Source organism: Symphalangus syndactylus, chromosome 9 (genome assembly GCF_028878055.3).
Source record: "Symphalangus syndactylus isolate Jambi chromosome 9, NHGRI_mSymSyn1-v2.1_pri, whole genome shotgun sequence".
NCBI classification, from domain to species: domain Eukaryota; kingdom Metazoa; phylum Chordata; class Mammalia; order Primates; family Hylobatidae; genus Symphalangus; species Symphalangus syndactylus.
In genome coordinates this window covers 71,273,731-71,289,128 of record NC_072431.2, presented here as the reverse complement: position 1 = coordinate 71,289,128, position 15,398 = coordinate 71,273,731, and the positions used below count along the sequence as shown (strand labels likewise).

Sequence of the window (15,398 nt, the reverse complement as noted above, 5' to 3'; positions counted from 1 at the left end):
CAGCAATGTTTCTAGACAACTGCACTGACTAAACGATTCCAGTCATCAGCTCTTTGGTTTCTCCTAGATCATAGGAATGATAGTGAGTGGTGAATCCTTTTACAGAAACCAAACTTTTACCCGACTTTTTCTAAGCTGGGCCACGGCTGTGATAAATCGGCTCCCAAGTGGACAGCCACAGTGATATCATGTCACAGTGATAAGGGAGTCAAGGCCTGGTTCCAAGTCCAGCTTGCCACCTGTATGGCCTGTCTGAACTCTCGGGATTATTGGGAGGAACAAAGATTTGGAAACGGCTATTTTGCTCCCTCCTGGAGTCTTGCTTTCCGGGTCTCTACCTAGACTGGTGGAGCACGCCTGCAGTCCCAGAATTTTGGGAGGTGGAGATGAGAAGATCGTTTCATCCCAGGAGTTTGAAAACTGCCTGGGCAACATAGCAAAACCCAGTCTTACAAATAAAAAAAATTAAAAAATTAGTCGGGCGTGATGGCACCTGCCTGCAGTGCCAGCTACTAGGGAGGCTGAGGCAGAAGGATCGTTTGAGCCCAGAAGTTGGGGCTGTAGTGAGCCGAGATCGCGCCACTGCACTCCAGCCTGGGCGACAGAGTGAGACCTTGTCTCTAAAAGAAATGGAGGCCAACCCTGCAGAACCGCGTCTGCAGCCCGGGTTTTGTGGCTTCTCTCCAACTCCCTCCCAATCGCAGACTCGCCCACTTTCCGCCCCGCGCGCCGGAAGTGGCCGAGTCCAGTCGGCCCCTGCGGGCCGCTCGCCGTCGCCATGGAAACGAAAGCGGCCAAGTAGCGCTGCGTCCTGACGCGCCGGCTCTAGTGGGCTCTGGTCAGACACGCGCAGCGGACAACGATGCTGAAGGCCAAGATCCTCTTCGTGGGGCCTTCCAAGGTGAGGCCCGGCCAGGAGCGGCAGAGGGAGCGGGGAGCGGGCCTCGAGGCCTGGGCGAGCGCAGGTCCCCACCCCTCTGGTCTGTGCCTTGCTCCTGGAGGCGGGAAGCCGGGCCCACCGTGCCCATCCCGCTAGCGCCCCTGGCCTTTCCGTGAACTCCGTGCTTTCAGACCTTGATTCCAACCACTGCCCGGAGGAGGTAGCGGAGGGGAGCCAGGTGTTAATGAGCCCCGAAGGCCCAAGGTACTGAGTGGCATCGTTGGAACCACAGCCTAGGTCTCGTGAGTCTTTCCTTTGCCCCCCGGGATCCCCCTAATGAATGCGTCTGTGGGTCTGGACTTTTGTTTGTTTGAGGCAGGGTCTCGCCCTGTCGTCCAGGCTGGAGTGCAGTGATCATAGCTCACTGCAGGCTCGACTTCCCTGGGCTCAAGCAGTTCTCCTGCCTCAGCCTCCTGAGTACCTGGTACTACAGGCGTGCACCACCATGCCCGACTAAATTTGTTGTTGGTTTTTTTTTTTTTTGAGACAGTCTCGCTCTGTCACCCAGGCTAGAGTGCAGTGGCATGATCTTGGCCCACTGCAGCCTCCACCTCCCGGGTTCAAGCGATTCTCCTGCCTCAGCCTCCTGAGTAGCTGGGATTACAGGCCCACACCACCAGCCCTGGCTACTTTTTGTATTTTTTGTAGAGATGGGTTTTCACCATATTGGCTAGGCTGGTCTCTAACTCCTGACCTCAAGTGATCCGCCCGCCTCAGCCTCCCAAATTGCTGGGATTACACAGATAAGCCACCACGCCTGGCCTAAATTTGTCAATTAGAGACAGGATCTCGGTATATTGCCTAGTACCAAGGCTGGTCTCCAACTCCTTGGATCAGACAGTCCTCCCGCCTCAGCCTCCCAGAGTTCTGGGATTACAGGCGTAAGCCATTGCTCAAGGCCTGGGCTTTTTACTATATGGTCCTGGAACCATTGGCTATTAATGTGTATGTTAGGGGAATGGTAGTGGCGATCACATCTACATGTATACTTCACATCATCCACAGAAGTAAAGCTCAGATGGCCTAAAGCTAAATGCGTTAAAAAAAAAAAAAAAAAAAAAAAAAAGCCCAGGTGCAGCGGCTCATGCCTGCAATCCCAGCACTTTGGAGACCGAGGCTGCTGGATCGCCTGAGGTCAGGAGTTCGAGACCAGCTGGACTAACATGGTGAAACCCCATCGCTACTAAAAATACAAAAATAAGCTGGGCATGGTGGCGCATGCCTGTAATTTCAGCTACTCGGAAGGCTGAGGCAGGAGAATCACTTGAATCCGGGAGGCAGAGGTTGCAGTGAGCCAAGATTGCACCATTGCACTCCAGCCTGGGCAACAAGAGTGAAACTCTGTCTTAAAAAAAAAAAAAAAAAAAGCTGGGCATGGTGGTTCACACCTGTAATCCCAGAACTTTGGGAGGCCGAGGCGGGTGGATCACAAGGTCAGGAGATCGAGACCATCCTGGCTAACATGGTGAAACCCTGTCTCTACTAAAAATAAAAATAAATTAGCCGGGCATGGTGGTGGGCACCTGTAGTCCCAGCTACTCAGGAGGCTGACGCAGGAGAATGGCGTGAACCTTGGAGGCAGAGCTTGCAGTGAGCTGAGATTGCACCACTGCACTCCAGCCTGGGCGACAGAGTGAGACTCCGTCTCAAAAACAAACAAAAAACCCTGCACAAACCTGTAGAAGTCTTAGGCCAGGCACAGTGGCTAACACCTGCCAGCATTTTGGGAGGCCGAGGTGGGGAGATCACTTGAGCTCAGGCATTCAAGACCAGCCTGGGCAACATAGGAAAACCCCATTTGTACAATACAAAAATTAGCGGGGTGTGGTGGCACACACCTGTAGTCCCAGCTACTCAGGAGGCTGAGGTGGGAGGATCATTTGAGCCCTACAGATCGAGGCTGCAGTGAGCTATGATAGCATTGCTGCACTCCAGCCTGGGCAACAAATAAGACCCTATCTCAAAAAAAAAAAAAAAAAAGCAGTGTGTGTTACTCATATAATTGAATGGAGAAACAGCTCCGTGTGACATTGTGAGACAGCTAGCCATGAGTCCCCAGGCTGACTTTGATCTTCTGTGTGACCTAAAAGAACTCCTTGGCCAGGTGCAGGGGCTCACGTCTATAATCCCAGCACTTTGGGAGGCTGAGGCGGGCAGATCACCTGAGGTTGAGAGTTCGAGACCAGCTGACCAACATGGTGAAACTCCATCTGTACTAAAAACACATAATTAGCCAGGCGTGGTGGTGCATGCCTGTAATCCCAGCTAGTTGGGAGGCTGAGACAGGAGATTCGCTTGAACCTGGGAGATGGAGGTGAGCTGAGATCACGTGTTGCACTCCAGCCTGGGCAACAACAGCGAGACTCCATCTCAAAAAAAAAAAAAAAAAAAATGGAATGAGATGACTGGTCATGGCGTTCTAGTTGTTGTCACTGCACACAACCATTTTGTATTCCATACTGAACAGACCAATGTGTGCCATGCCTGTGCTAGCATGTGGTTAAGATGAAGCTACTTTCTTGAGATTGTGTGGTCCAGGTGCAGCGGCTCATGCCAGTAATCCCAGCACTTTGGGAGTCTGAGGCAGAAGGGTTGCTTGCGCCTAGGACTTTGAGACCAGGCTGGGCAACATAGTGAGACCTTAACGCTAAAAAAAAAAAAAAAAAAAAAAAAAAAAAAAAAAAAATTTAACTATCTGGGGATGGTGGCACCCACCTGTTATCCCAGCCACTCTGGAGGCTCACGTGGGACAACAGCTTGAGCCCAGGATGTAGAGGCTGTAGGGTACCCATGTTCTTTCCACTGCTGTCTAGACTGGGCGTTAGAGTGAGAGAGAGGAAAGAAGGAAGGGAGGGAGGGAGGGCAGTAGAGTGAGAGGAAAGAAGGGAGGGAGGGGCAATAGAGCGGAAGGAAGAGAGGGAGGAAGGAAGGAAGGGAGGGAGGGAGGAAGGAAGGAAGGGAGGGACAGAGGGGCAATAGAATGAGAGGAAGGAAGGGAGGGAGGGAGGGGCAATAGAGTGAGAGGAAGGGAGGGAGGGAGGGGCAATAGAGTGAGAGGAAGGGAGGGAGGGAGGGGCAATAGAGTGAGAGGAAGGGAGGGAGGGAGGGGCAATAGAGTGAGAGGAAGGAAGGAAGGAAGGGAGGGAGGGAGGGACGAAAGAAAGAAGGGAGGGAGGGGCTTGGTGGCTCACACCTGTAATCCCAGCACTTTGGGAGGTCGAGGTGGGTGGATCACCTCAGGCCGGGAGTTTGAGACCAGCCTGACAACTAACATGGAGAAACCCACATCTCTACTAAAAATACAAAAGATTAGCTGGGTGTGGTGGCACATGCCTGTAATCCCAGCTACTCAGGAGGCTGAGGCAGGAGAATCACTTTAACCCGGGAGGCAGAAGTTGTGGTGAGCCAAGATCTCCATTCCACTCCAGCCTGGGCAACAAGAGTGAAACTCCATTAAAAAAGAAAAAAAATAAAATAAAAAAAGAAGGAAAGGAAAGAAAGAAAGGTGTGTTGTTTTTATATTATGAACCTAAAAGTTTTAGTCACTCAGGATTTTTTCAAATTTAACAATACTGCTGTCTTGTGATAAACTATCCATAACATAAAATTTACCAATGTAACTTTTTTTATTTGAGACAAGGTCTGCCTCTTTTGCCCAGGCTGGAGTGGTGCCATCTGGGCTCACTTCAACCTCTACCTCCTTGGCTCAAGCCATCCTCCCACCTTAGCCTCCCAAGTGGCTGAGACTACAGGATCGCACCACCATGGCTGGTCATAGTTTTATTGTAGAGACAGGGTTTCACCATGCTCCCCAGCCTGGTCTTAAACTTGAGAGCTGAATCTGTCCACCCACCTCTGCCTTCCAAAGTACTGGGATTACAGGCATGAGCCACTGGAACCAGCCCATTCTAACCATTTGGAAGTATATGGTTCAGTAGCATTAAATACACTCACATTGTTGTGCAACCATCACCATCATCCCTCTCCAGAACTTTCTATGATCCCTAACTTAAACTCTGTAACCACTGAACAACTCCCCTTTCCTCCTTCCCCCCAGCCCCTGGCAACCACCATTCTATTTTTTGTCTCTGATTTTGCCTCCTCTAAGTCCCTTATACAAGGGGAAACATATAGTATTTGTCTTTTTGTTACTGGCTTATTTCCCATAACTTAATGATCTCAAGGTTCACCTGTGTTGCAGCATTCATCAGAATTTCCTTCCTTTTTAAGGTGGAATACACCTGGGCATGGTGGCTCATGCCTGTAATCCCAGCACTTTGGGAGGCTGAGGCGGGTGGATCACCTGAGGTCAGGAATTCGAGATCAGCCTGGCCAACATGGGAAAACCCCATCTCTACTAAAAATACCAAATTAGCCAGGCATGGTGGCACATGTCTGTATTCCCAGCTACTCGGGAGGCTGAAGCAGGAGAATCGCTTGAACCCAGGAGGCAGAGGTGAGCTGAGATCATGCCATTGCACTCCAGCCTGGGCAAAAAGAATGAAACTCCGTCTCAAAAAAATAAATAAAAAATAATAAAAATACAAAAATTAGCCAGGCATGGTGGGGCACACCTGTAATCCCAGCTACTCAGGAAGCTGAGGCACAAGAATCAGTTGAACCTGAGAGGTGGAGGTTGCAGTGAGCCAAGATCTCGCCACTGCAGTCCAGCCTGGGTGACAGAGCAAGACTCTGTCTCAAAAAAAAAAAAATTTTTTTTCTTCCTTAAGAAGGTAGAATAATATTCCATCATATGGCCAGACCACATTTTGTTTATCCATTCATCTGTTGGATATTTGGGTGCTTCCAACTTTTGGCTTTTGTGAGTATACTGTTAGCAGCATGGGTGTACAGCTCACCCAGGATATTTTGGAAGATTGTTAGCATTAATCATATCCAAAAGTTTATATTTATTTAGATGACCTTGATACAGACAACATTCAGTTGGAAGGTAGAGTACATACACAGCTTCTAAAAAATTTTTTTCCTTTTTCTCTTTTTTTTTTTTTTGTTTTTGAGATGGAGTCTTGCTCTGTCGCTCAGGCTGGAGTGCAGTGGCTCAACCTCGGCTCACTGCAAGCTCTGCCTCCCGGGTTCACGCCATTCTCCTGCCTCAACCTCCTGAGTAGCTGGGACTACAGGCGCCCGCCACCATGCCCAGCTAATTTTTTTGTATTTTTTAGTAGAGATGGGGTTTCACCATGTTAGCCAGGATGGTCTCGATCTCCTGACTTTGTGATCTGCCCGCCTTGGCCTCCCAAAGTGCTGGGATTACAGGCGTGAGCCACCACATCCAGCCAAAAAAAAAGATTTTTTTTTTTTTTAAGACAAAGTGTCATTGCCCAGGCTGGAGTGCAGTGGCTTGATCTCAGCTCACTGCAGCCTTCACCTCCCAGGTTCAAGCGATTCTCCTGTCTCAGCCTCCCAAGTAGCTGAGATTACAGGTGTGTGCCACCATGCCCGGCTCATTTCTGTATTTTCAGTAGAGACAGGGTTTCACCATGTTGGCCAGGCTGGTCTCAAACTAATGATGTCAAGTGATCTGCCCGCCTCAGCCTCCCAAAGTGCTGGGATTAAAGGCGGGAGCCACCGTGCCTAGCCTAAAAAATTTCATACACATCAAACTGGTAAAAATGTTCAAGACTTAATAACCAGACATGGTGAGTTTATGGTTTATTGTACGTGCGTTTGTTTTAATCATCTTAGGAGTTATCTGTCATTCAAGCTCAGTGCAGTAGCAGGATCACGGCTCACTACAGCCCCAACCTCCCAGGCTCAAGTGATCTTCCCACTTGTGTCTGAGTAGCTGGGACTAGAGGCTCACGCCCACCATACCTACCTAATTTTTATCCTTTTTTTGGTAGAGTTGGAATCTCTCACTTTGTTACCGAGGCTGGTCTTGAACTCCTGGCCTTAAGCAACCCTCCCACCTCAACCCCCAAAGTGTTGGGATTATAGGCATCAGCTGCTGTGCCTGCACAATTTTTTTTCTTTTGAGAGTCTTGCTCTGTCACCCACGCTGGAGTGCAGTGGCATGATCTCGGCCCACTGCTCTCTCCTCCTCAGCCTCCCAAATAGCTGGGGCTACAGGTGCATGCCACCATACACAGCTATGTATTTGTAGTAGAGATGGGGTTTCACCATGTTGGCCAGGCTGGTCTCAAACTCCTGACCTTGTGATCCACCCGCCTTGGCCTCCCAAAGTGCTGGGATTACAGGGGTGAGCCACTGCACCAGGCCTACAATTTTTATATCTGTAATTTTTCAACATAGCAAACGGGAAAATACACTAAGTATATCAAATGGAAGATGTATCTCTTTTCAGCTGAGAGTGGGAGAAAAAGTTAAGACACCTAAGGGAGATGAATAAAAGTGCTAGAGTGTCACCTTCACAGTGAGGAGGACTGACATGTAGCTGTGTGAGCATCTGTTGGAGAGAGTGGCTTTTTTTTTTTAATTGAGACAGAGTCTTGCTCTGTTGCCCAGCCTGGAGTGCAGTGGCGTGATCTCAGCTCGCTGCAACCTCTGCCTCCTGGGTTCCAGTGATTCTCCTGCCTCAGCCTCCTGAGTGGCTGGGACTACAGGCATGCACCACTACACCTGTCTAATTTTTTTGTATTTTTAGTAGAGACAGGGTTTCACTATGTTGGTCAGGCTGGTCTTGAACTCCTGACCTCTGGTGATCCACCCTCAGCCTCCCAAAGTGCTGGGATTACAGGCATGAGCCACTTCGCCTGGCCGAGAGTGATTTTTCTAGACCATGACAATTCCCTGGCAATTTAGCTTGAACTACATTCACCTTTTAGGATTACTGTGTGTACTGTTAATGTCAACTGAATCAAATCATCTTTCCTTGATGGCTGCCTAACATGAATCCATCTCTCAGGGGCTCGGTGGCTCACACCTGTAATCCCAGCACTTTGGGAGGCCAAAGCAGGCGGATTGCCTGAGGTCAGGAGTTTGAGACCAGCCTGGCTAACAGGGTGAAATCTCATCTCTACTAAAAATACAAAAATTAGCCAGGTGTGGTGGTGCACGCCTATAGTCCCAGATATTTGGGAGGCTGAGGCAGGAGAATCTCTTGATTCTCACTGAGGTTGCAGTGAGCCAAAATCGTTCTACTGCACTTCAGCCTGGGCGACAGAGCAAGACTCCGTCTCCAAAACAAAAACAAAAATCAATCTCGCAAAATTGATCATCTCAAAAAATTATTCTCATTACACTTTAATGATTATCCAAGACCCCAGTATAAAAATTAACCTAGCAGATTTCCTTCATATTAATGGCCAGAGTATAACCCTTTAAATCATTAAGAAACATGCTTCAGATTTCAAGTTTTGAGTTTTTCTTCTACTTGTTCTAGTCTGTCATTGAAACTTTTGAGTTTACTTTGTATTTCATCCAGTGATTTCTTCAGTTTCAGAAGTGTTGTTAGGTTGCTTTTAAGAATATCACTGGAGTTGATAATTTGTTCCTGCAGACCTGCAACTGCTTCCATCTTTTTTCTCTGTTCTTTTTCAAATGATGCTTGCATCTTGCCCATGGACTGTATAATCCATATGTTCAATTCTCTATCCAAAGTATCTTCTGTTTCTTTTGGATTGGGATCTGCTGCTGGAGAATTACTGGGTTCCTTTGGAGGCGTCTCATTTTCTTGCTTTTTCATGTTTTCTGTGTCCTCCCGTTGAGATCTGTGCATCCTGTGAAAGTGGTTTCTTCCAAGTTTGTGAATTCACTTTGTAGTGGGGGGACTTCTTCCTGAAAACGTAGACATGGTGTTGGTTAGGTGGGCACTTTTGCTTTGATTTGGGGTAGTACTGTAGGCTCTGTATGATTTCTTGGGTGGCTTAGGGTGTGGTTATTAGTGGAGGCTGTGGTTGCTGGGGAGTAGGAGGCCAGGTGGGCCAGTCTTTGGGACCCAGTGGTGGCCTGAACTTACCTATTCTTTAGCCCCAGAGCAGTATATGCTGGCTCTGTTATTAGCGGGTTGTGGGGAGTGATTTGTGGGCCTCTAGGTGTCCTACTCGAATGCTGGTAGTGGCAGCCACTGGCTGGGGGAGTGGTTGATCTCAGGCGCCACAGCAGTGGGAATGATGTGGGCAGGGTAGTTGCAGTTGTGGGGGCAACCCTCTGGAACCCAGGCGGTCCCTGCTGGGGTTGGAGTTGGCTGCCCAGGTTGGGCGGGCAGGAGAGTCCCCTGGCCTGCAGGTGGCCTGAGGTGGTATCCGCAGGCTGGGCCCCTGACCTCAAACCCCAAGGAGGAGTGTTCAGGCGCCAACGGTAGCGAAAGGGGCAGAACAGCCACCAATCCCCAGGCCCCTGGCCCACGTGCTTCAGTCCTTAGGAGTCAGAATCGCCAGCGGACTGTCCTAAGGGCCCCGGGATTCAGGCGCTGGCTAGGACGGATAGGGAAGGGCTGGTCCACAGGAAAGCTCAGTCAGGGCAGGGCGGGCGCGCAGTTGGCTCACGTCTGGGTCCCGCGGTGGCGGTGGGGTTATTTGTCCTTTCGGACTTACGAAAGCGTCCGGCCTCCCTGCTTCCTCCCTGGCCCTCAGCTGGCGGCGTCGGCTGCAGCTGCCGCTGCACAGGGCAGGGAAGCCCGTGGACTCCACATGGGCTCCTGCAACCTGCAACGCCGCTGGGGAATCTCTCGGCCGCTGCCCGCTAGTCTGGAGGCCCGCGAGGGTCGGGGGGCTGTGGAAGTCTGTGGGGGGACTGCAGAGGCCCGGAGTCTCTCACTCACCCTTTCCCTGCGCGCGGGAGCTGCAGGCCGTCCCCGCCGATCTGATTGCTCCGCTCAGGCTGCCCGGCTGCCTCTTCTCCTCTGCTCGGGCTCGCCGTGGCTTCTGGGCTCAATCCCGCCTTCTTTTAGCCTATCTGCTGCAATTGTGAAAACCTACCGGCTCCTTCGGTTCCCGTCGGCGAGGCGCGCGCCAGCTGCATCTACCTGGCCATCTTGAGCCTGTGGTCCCAGGTGGGAACCGGTCCCAGGTGCGCGAGTTAGGCAACGGCTTTCACTGGAGAATCCCGATCGGCCCCGCCCCCTTCACTCCCGGGAAGGCCCCGCCCTCCCCCTCCAGACTGGACCGAAAGCTCCGTGTGCACACAGGTGTGTTTGCTAATAGAAATGGGAGCAGACTATTCACACTTTTCCACAAAAGGGTTCATTTTTCACTTTTTGTTTTTGTTTTTGAGACGAAGTTTCACTCTTATTGCCCCGGCTGGAGTGCCATGGCATGATCTCGGTTCACTGCAACCTCCGCCTCCCGGGTTCAAGCGATTCTCCTGCCTCAGCCTCCCGAGTAGCTGCGATTATAGGCGCCGGCCACCACACCTGGCTAATTTTGTATTTTTAGTAGAGACGGGGTTTTCTCCATGTTGGTCAAGCTGGTCTCGAACTCCCGACCTCAGGTGATCCTCCCGCCTCGGCCTCCCAAAGTGCTGGGATTACAGGCTTGAGCCGCCACACCTGGCCCTGTGAGTTGCTCTTTATTGCATTTCCCCGTCTTGACAAACTAACTCTGTCTAGGCTGCAGGCAAGCTCAACCCCTTGGGCAGTTACAATAGGAGGAAGGATGTTCCGAGGTGGGCAGGTATGCAAACCTACCCCCAAAGTCCAAGGAAGCTGAGGGGCCCAAGGAAGAGTGGAACTACCCAACAGGTTCACCTTGCCTGCTGCCTAGGCAGAGCCGATTTACCAAGACAGGGGAATTGCCATCGAGAATAATTCACACGGAGTCGGCTGTGCTGGAGACCTGAGTTATTACTCAAATCAGTCTCTCCTACCACTCAAGGAACAGGGTTTTTTGTTTGTTAGTTTTTGTTTTTGAGACATAGTGTTACTCTGTCGCCCAGGCTGGAGTGCAGTGGCACGATCTTGGCTCACTGCAACCTCCGCCTCCCGGGTTCAAGTGATTCTCCTGCCTCAGGCTCCTGAGTAGCTGTGATTACAGGCATGTGCCACCACACCTGGCTAATTTTTGTATTTTTAGTAGAGACGGGGTTTCTCCATGTTGGTCAGGCTGGTCTCGAACTCCTGACCTCAGGTGATCTGCCCACCTTGGCCTCCCAAAATGCTGGGATTGCAGGCGTGAGCCACCATGCCGGCCTTTTTTTTTTTTTTTTTTTTTGATACGGAGTCAGCAGTAGAGGGACCTCGGGTCATTGCAACCTCTGCCTCCCAGGTTCAGGCGATTCTCCTGCCTCAGCTCTCAAGTAGCTGGAAATACAGGCACGCGCCAACAAGCCTGGCTAACTTTTGTATTTTTAGTAGAGACGGTTTCACCATGCTGGCCAGGCTGGTCTCGAACTCCTGACCTTGTCATCCACCCACCTCGGCCTCCCAAAGTGCTGAGATTACAGGCGTGAGCCACCGCGCCTGGCCTCTTTTCTTTTTTTTTTTTTTTTCCCAATCATAATACATTTTTTGTCTTATCAACGAAAGTCAGGCATGAAATAGAACATTTTGAAATACATATAAAAAGGCCGGGCGCGGTGGCCCACGCCTTTAATCCTAGCACTTTGGTAGGCCGAGGCAGGCGGATCACGAGGTCAGGAGATCAAGACCATCCTGGCTAACACGGTGGAGCCCCATCTCTATTAAAAATAAAAAAAAATTAGCCGGGCGTGGTGGGGGGCACCTGTAGTCCCAGCTACTCGGGAGAATGAGGCAGGAGAATGGCGTGAACCCGGGAGGCAGAAGTTGCAGTGAGCCGAGATTGCGCCACTGCACTCCAGCCTCGGCGACAGAGCGAGACTCCATCTCAAGAAAAAAGAAAGAATTACTGGTAACATTTCAGTGTCCTTCTAGCACTTTTTTCTAAGTACACATATAGATTTTCCCCATTAATCAGATTTTTTTTTTTTTTTTTTTTTGAGAGGGAGTCTCGCTCTGTTTTCCAGGCTGGAGTGCAGTGGCATGATCTCAGATCACTGCAACACCTGCCTCCCAGGTTTGAGCAATTATCCTGCCTCAGCCTCCCAAGTAGCTGGGATTACAGGTGCTCGCCACTACGCCCAGCTAATTTTTGTACTTTTAGTAGAGGCGGGGTTTCACCATGTTGGCCAGGCTGGTCTCAAACTCCTGACATCAAATGATCCTCCCGCTTTGGCTTCCCAAAGTGCTGGGATTACAGGCCTGAGCCACTGTGCCCGGCCTTAATCAGATTTTTCTAAAAGTGAAGTGGGAAATCTCCTGGGGTCCACGAGGTGGATTCTGCCCCTGGCCTATGTCTTGGGGTTTTCAGAATGAGAGCCTGGAGGGGGTCCCCGTCCCTCTCGCTTCAGAGGCAGTACCGCTCTTGGCCACAAGAGGGGGATGTGCTCAGGTATGTCGGCCCCAAAGCTGGAAACCCTAGCCCTGGCACCTGGCGCTGGTAGCTCCCACTTGGATCACCCTTAGTCACTCCTAGCTTTATTGCTCACTGCTCAGTGAGCTTCTTGGAAACCTTGGGTCATGAGGAAAAAAAGACAGAACTCACATGCTCATTCTTGCACCGTTCTGCCCGAATTTGGCAAATCTTTGGACAGCTCTCTCCTCGTGTTGCAGCCTGGGGCTTCACAGGTCATCGCCCCCAGCCTCACACCAATTTCGCATCACTGCCCAGGACCCATAAGGCCTGTCGGGCCTGGATGCCCTGGTCCAGCTTCCGGCCTCCTTCCTTGTCGCCTGCCACCCCACACACTCTGTTTTCAAACAGCAGTGGGCTTAGGTCAGCTGTGATAGCGATCACTCACCTCTGCCACCGGCAGACCTTCTGGCATGCTGATTTTTTTTTTTTTTTTGAGACAGAGTCTTGCCCTGTTGCCCATGCTGGAGTGCAATGGTGTGATCTTGACTCCCTGAAACCTATGCCTCCTGGGTTCAAGCTATTCTCATGCCTCAGCCTCCCAAGTAGCTGGGACTACAGGCACCCACCACCATGCCTAGCTAATTTTTTGTGTTTTTAGTAGAGACGAGGTTTGACCATGTGGGTCAGGCCGGTCTCAAACTCCTGACCCCAGGTGATCCACCCACCTCGGCTTCCCAAAGTGCTGGGATTACAGGCGTGAGCCACCGTGCCCAGCCTGAACTGGGCAAACCTTTGGACAGCTCTCCCCTGTGTTGCAGCCTCAGGCTTCGCAGGTCATCATCCCCAACTTCACACACTTCACTGGTTTCCCCTCATTGCGCTGGACCCAGTCTGAACTTCTTATAAGGCCTGTCAGGCCCCAATGCCCTGGCCCCACTTCCAGCCTTTTTCCCTGCTGCCCACCACCCCACATATTGTTACTGGACAGCACTGGGCTCATGTCAGCTGTGATTGCGATCACTCAGCTCTGCCACCAGCAGACCCTCCTGTATGTAACTTTCCAGAAGTCTCTTCCCAACATTTCTTTTTTTCTTTTTTTTTTTTTTTTTTTTTTGAGACAGTCTCATTCTGTGGCCCACTGCAACCTCCACCTCCCAGGTTCAAATGATTCTCCTGCCTCAGCCTCCCAAGTAGCTGGGATTACAGGCACGTACCACCACAGGCAGCTAATTTATCTGTTTTTAGTAGAGACAGGGTTTAGCCATATTGGCCGGGATGGTTTCGATCTCTTGACCTCGTGATCTGCCCACCTCGGCCTCCCAAAGTGTTGGGATTACAGTGTCAGCCACCGCTCCCAGCCTTCCCAGTATTTCATAAGCAGTTACCTCTTCCCAGAAGTCTCCCTCCACCCTGCAGTTCTGTGTTGCATAATTCTCTGAGCTTCTGTGGGTCACAATGAGCCGCCGTCACACCACTTAGCACGCGGGAGTGTCTGCCTGCCTTCTCAGATGGAAGCTCCATGAGGGTGAGCACGTCAGCCTCACACACGCATATCCCCAGCACCTCGACTCCGTGCTTGGCACCCCATAGTGCTCAGCAAGGATTTTAATAAATATGGCCAGGTACAGTGGCTTGCACCTGTAATCTCAGCACTTTGGGAGGCCAAGGTGGGAGGATCGCTTGAAGCCAGAAGTTTGAGATCAGCCTGGGCAACATAGTGAGACCCTGTCTCTTCAGTATATTAAACACTTAGCCAGGTGTGGTGGCGTGTACCTGTAGTCCCAGCTACCAGCTACTCAGGAGGCCAAGGTGAGATAGTCGCTTGAACCCAGGAGCTCAAGGGTGCAGTGAACTATGATTATGCCACTGCACTCCAGCCAGGCTGGCAGAACGAGATCCTGTCTTTAAAAAAGGTTGACTAAATGTGTGGATGAAGGAATGAATGAGTGTGTTCTTCCCTGTTCCCTGAGAAGAGTCTGCAAAAGCCAGTGCACTGCCTTCCATCCCCTTCCCTCCCTGTTCACCGGGTGTCTCTCATTGTCTCCCAAGCTTCTGCAGACACATCCCAAGGAACGATGCTGCTGAAGGACTAGTTCTGTTCCTCGTGATGGTGAAAAGAAATGGGATTCGGGCCGGGTGTGGTGGCTCATGCCTGTAATCCCTGCACTTTGGGAGGCTGAGGTGGGAGGATTGTTTGAGGCCAGGAGTTTGAGTCCAGCCTGGGCAACATAGTAAGACCCCCATCTCTACAAAAAACAAGGCCGGGCGCAGTGGCTCACGCCTGTAATCCCAGCACTTTGGGAGGCCAAAGCAGGCGGATCACAAGGTCAGGAGATCAAAACCATCCTGGCTAATATGGTGAAATCCCATCTGTACTAAAAATACAAAAAAAAAAAAAAAAAAAGCCAGGCATGGTGGCGGGCGCCTGTCGTCCCAGCTATTCGGGATGCTGAGGCAGGAGAATGGTGTGAACCCGGGAGGCAGAGCTTGCAGTGAACTGAGATCGGGCCACTGCATTCCAGCCGGGGCGACAGAGCGAGATTCCATCTCAAAAAAAAAAAAAGATTAGCCAGGTGTGGTGGTGCATGCCTGTAATCCCAGCTGCTCAGGAGGCTGAGGCAGGAGGATAGCTTCAGCCCAGAAGGTTGAGGCTGCAGTGAGCCATGATCATGCCAGTGCACTACAGCCTGGGTGACAGAGTGAGACCCTGTCTCTAGAAAAAAAAAAAAAAAGGCCAGGTACGGTGGCTCACACCTGTAATTCCAGCACTTTGGGAGGCCGAGGCGGGTGGATCACCTGAGGTCAGGAGTTTGAGACCAGCCTGGCCAACATGGTGAAACCTCATCTCTACTAAAAGTACAAAAATTAGCTGGGCGCGGTGGCACGCACCTGTAATCCCAGCTACTTGGGAGGCTAAGGCAGGAGAATTGTGTGAACCCAGGAGGCAGAGGTTACAGTGAGCAGAGATGGTGCCACTGCACTCCAGCCTGGGTGACAGAGCAAGACTCCATCTCAAAAATAAAAATTAAAATTAAAAAAATAAAAGAAATGGGATTTGGAGTGAGGCTGACCCAGCCTCAGAACTGGCTCTACCACTTACCAGCTGTGCACGTACCTTTTTTAAAATTCATTTTTTTTTTTAAACGGAGCCTTGCTCTGTCGCCCAG

General features: G+C 50.9%; 1 long non-coding RNA gene across 1 annotated transcript; it reads left to right on the top strand.

Moving 5' to 3' along the window:
• The first annotated feature begins 778 nt into the window (after positions 1–778).
• LOC134731329 (uncharacterized) lies at positions 779–2,934 on the top strand. The gene is made up of 2 exons (XR_010113513.1): positions 779–901; positions 1,072–2,934. It is a non-coding gene; the product is annotated as an uncharacterized lncRNA (long non-coding RNA).
• The last annotated feature ends 12,464 nt before the right edge of the window (positions 2,935–15,398 follow it).